We start from the raw sequence: 4,133 nt of genomic DNA, 5'->3' as shown, positions 1-4,133 counted from the left end.
GGGATGGGAGGAGGCGGTTCTCCAGCCCGTTGAGCCGCCGCCTCCCAGGAAGGTGGGGCTGTGCTTCTTGCAAAAGCAAACCGGCCCAGCCGACTTACAGGACCCTCCTGGGACTAGGCTTAGACTAGAGGACATTCTGCTGCTGCAGGTCTACTCAGCAACCTATCCCAGTCTATTCGATGGGGCTTACTCCCAGGAAAGTGTGTTTAGGATTGCTCTGATGAAAGAAGGGCGCTGTGGCCGAGTGTTGCAAGAAGAGACCATTGCAAATACTGACAAGAGCCATCCCAGAGTGATCAAGTCTGCCTCGTACATAAAAGGTCCCAGGGTGAAATTCTAGCGGGGACAGGTAAAGCAGGTAATTAAAGCAGGTAAAGCTGGTAGTAGTGGAGCCCAAGACTGCTGATCCCAGTAGCTGGCTGCCAAAGAAGAGAGTAGTGAACAATAATCTAACAATTAACAATAATCTACAATACATAATCTAACAGGACAAGGTAGCTTCTTCTGTCCTTCCTGCCCTTAAAGACAATGGTTATATAAATTAAAATACATTTATTTATTATTATATGTCTGTCCCATTTTCCCCCCTGAAAAAGTTACCAGTGCTCACCTTCAAACCTTCATGTTTACAATATGAAATGGACATGACTCTGGCATTAAACATGGCGGTGTTCACAGTGGGAGAACTTTTCAGTTCCCAAGAACAGCCTGCGGATGATCTAAAAGCCATTGTTCTTCAGGAAAATAGCTACACAACTGGATTCTGGTGTGAAAATGATGAATTAATTTAGAATTCAAGAGGTTTGACCCAATCCGCCCACCCTACGAGATCTTCGATTCCACAATTGTTATGGGTGCTAACAATGTTGATAAAACCATTTCAGCAAAGCTAGAGAAATGACATTGCTATTACTATGAATGTGTAACCTCTATCTTGTGGGTTCTGTGGGGCAGAACTTGGAATGAGTTTGCAACAACAAATTTTAAAAACAAAATGGTTTACTTTCTTAACATAGAACATCAAACATCAACATTTAACGTCATACTTCAAGGTCCTGTTCAGGTTTCATTTCAAGTCCTTCTAGTTACAGTCTTCTGATATTGCCAAGTCCAATTCTTCTTTGCAAGTGGGTTGGCTCCTGAAGACTCCAAGGGCTTGGTGAACAGGATTCAACATGATGAAGGTTTCCAGGAGAACTCTCACCCATTACAACCACAAAAAACCCTTAACAAGGTGTTAAGGGCTTATCAAGGTCTGAGTCTGGTAGCCTTGTCTCCTCCAAACTACATGAGCTCTGCAGCTTTGAGTCTCCACCCCTTTCTGGGTCAACCCATTCTGAGCATGGGGGTTACAAATGCACTTGCATTTCATAGCCTCTTTGTTTTCATACCTCATATATAAAATATGCCATCATGGTGAGGATCCAGTCATTGTATCTCAAGAAGTGGGTTCCAGTCCACAAAAGTTTATGCTGGAATAAACTCTTGCCAGCCACTAAACTTGTGCTTATTTTTGCTGCGACAAACCAGGACAGCTCCCTCTGCAATTATTTGAATTCAAAGGCTTCTTACAGTACAGTATTGCTACTCTGCACCTGCTACTTTGCCACGAGGATTTCATTCAAATTATGCTTAATAATACTTTCCAACAAATGCAATTAACATGAAGTCATTCTGTAAGTTGCACTTCTGGAGGCTGTTAGACAATTTGCATTAACCAAACACAGCCTGCAAAGAGCTCACTTCCTCCCTGAAACAGGTTTTACTACAATTAGCCAATCACAGAGCAAAGTAAACAGTGGTAGGGAAACAAATCTGTTGCAGCTGAACTTCCTTTATTAGCTTTCGGTCTTTACCAATGGAATGGAAGTTATTTGTTTGAGACTGACATCACAGGAAGCCCTGCTGATGTTACTATTGTAATGACTGGATATTACGGATGGCAACGCCCAGCTGTCCCAAGACAATAGTTTATAAAGACCAGGCAGGAATGAAAAGTGTCTTGCTCAACAATTCCAATACACAGTTTGTGCAGTGTGCTGGAAAGAGGCATATCCCCACCTGGCCCTTCCTTAGGAAAGACAAAATAACAAGTGCTGCAGGCAGAGGTCTGAGGCGATTATTTAAAGCAAGCAAGATACTTTGCTTTCATTCTGATTAGTGGGAGTTCAGATCAATTCAGGCAGCAGAAATTCAGAGATTCCGTGCCAAAGAATTAAGAACATAAGAACAAGCCGGCTGGATCAGACCAAAGTCCATGTAGTCCAGCTCTCTGCTACTCTCAGTGGCCCACCAGGTGCCTTTGGGAGCTCACATGTAGGATGTGAACGCAATGGCCTTCTGCGGCTGTTGCTCCCGATCACCTGGTCTGCTAAGGCATTTGCAATCTCAGATCAAGGAGGATCAAGATTGGTAGCCATAAATCGACTTCTCCTCCATAAATCTGTCCAAGCCCCTTTTAAAGCTATCCAGGTTAGTGGCCATCACCCACCTCATAAACGGCATGCATATTCCAAACACTCAATCACACGCTATGCAGTGCAAGAAGTGTTTCCTTTTATTAGTCCTGTAATTCTTCCCCCAGCATTTTCAATGAATGCCCCCCTGGTTCCTAGTGACATTGTAGAGAAAGAGAGAAAAATTTCTCTCTGTCAACATTTGCTACCCCATGCATAATTTTATAGACTTCAATCATATCCCCCCCTCAGCCGCCTCCTCTCCAAACTAAAGAGACCCAAAGCGCTTTGCAGCTCTCTCCTCATAGGGAAGGTGCTCCAGTCCCTCAATCATCCTTGTTGCCCTCTTCTCTGCACTTTTTTCTATCTCCTCTATATCCTTTTTTTGAGCATGCTGTGATCAAGAACTGGACATCAATAGCATCTAAGTCGCGGTCGCACCACTGCTTTATATGGGGCATGACAATCTTTGCAGTTTCCATTATCAATTCCTTTTCCTAATGATCCCCAGCACATAGAGTTTGCCTTTTTACAGCTGCCATGCATTGAGTTGACATTCCATGGAACTATCAACTAAGACAGCCTTAAATCCCTTCCTGGTCAGTGACTGGATAGCACTTTTGACCCCTGTAAGCGTCGTATGTGAAGTTTGGATTTTTTGCCCCTATGTGCATCACTTTACATTTTGCTACATTGAACTGCATTTGCCATTACTGGGCCCACTCTACCTAATCTTATCAAGGTCTGCTTTGGAGCTCTTCGCAATCCTTTGTGGTTCTCACCACCCTACATAATTTGGTATCATCTGCAAACTTGGCCACCATGCTACCCACCCCTACTTCCAGGTCATTTATGAATAGGTTAAAGAGCACTGGTCCCAAAACGGATCCTTGGGGGACACCACTCCCCACATCTCTCCATTGTGAGAACTTCCCATTTACACCCACTCTTTGTTTCCTGTTTCTCAACCAGTTTTTAATCCATAGGAGGACTTCCCCTCTTATTCCTTCAAAGAACGCCATTAGAACGCCATGCACGGATTCTAAGCTTGCCAGGACTGCAGGAGCAAAGTGAGACGGAAGGGTGCTTCTTCACTGCCTTCCCTGAGAAGGCCTAACCTGTATTCTCTGCCACTGACTCGAGCAGCTGGGCAGCCTTGTAGCACTCAGCGGGCACCACGGACATTTGTGGGCGGGTTAACATCATGTGCCTGCCTATATTTTACCTGAGCTTTGATGTTGCTGCCACAGCATGCTGCGGTGCTTAATAAACCGGTCAGACTTGCAAATCTAATAACTAGTGTACATGCTTTGTCTCCATCCCAGTTAGTTTCCAAAGTGTAGGTGCCACTTGCGTAATTGGTTTATATTTTATGTTCATCATGGCCATTTTTGCACAGTTCCCCCTCATATCCTCACAAAGTTATTCCAGGTATTCTAGTATTCTCACAATACTAGAACCAGGGGGCATCCATTGAAAATGCTGGGGGGAAGAATTAGGACTAATAAAAGGAAACACTTCTTCACGCAGCGTGTGATTGGTGTTTGGAATATACTGCCACAGGAGGTGGTGATGGCCACTAACCTGGATAGCTTTAAAAGCGGCTTGGACAGATTTATGGAGGAGAAGTCGATTTATGGCTACCAATCTTTGATCTGAGATTACAAATGCCTTAAC

Source organism: Sphaerodactylus townsendi, linkage group LG10, assembly GCF_021028975.2.
Source record: "Sphaerodactylus townsendi isolate TG3544 linkage group LG10, MPM_Stown_v2.3, whole genome shotgun sequence".
NCBI classification, from domain to species: domain Eukaryota; kingdom Metazoa; phylum Chordata; class Lepidosauria; order Squamata; family Sphaerodactylidae; genus Sphaerodactylus; species Sphaerodactylus townsendi.
This window is presented reverse-complemented; position numbering follows the sequence as displayed.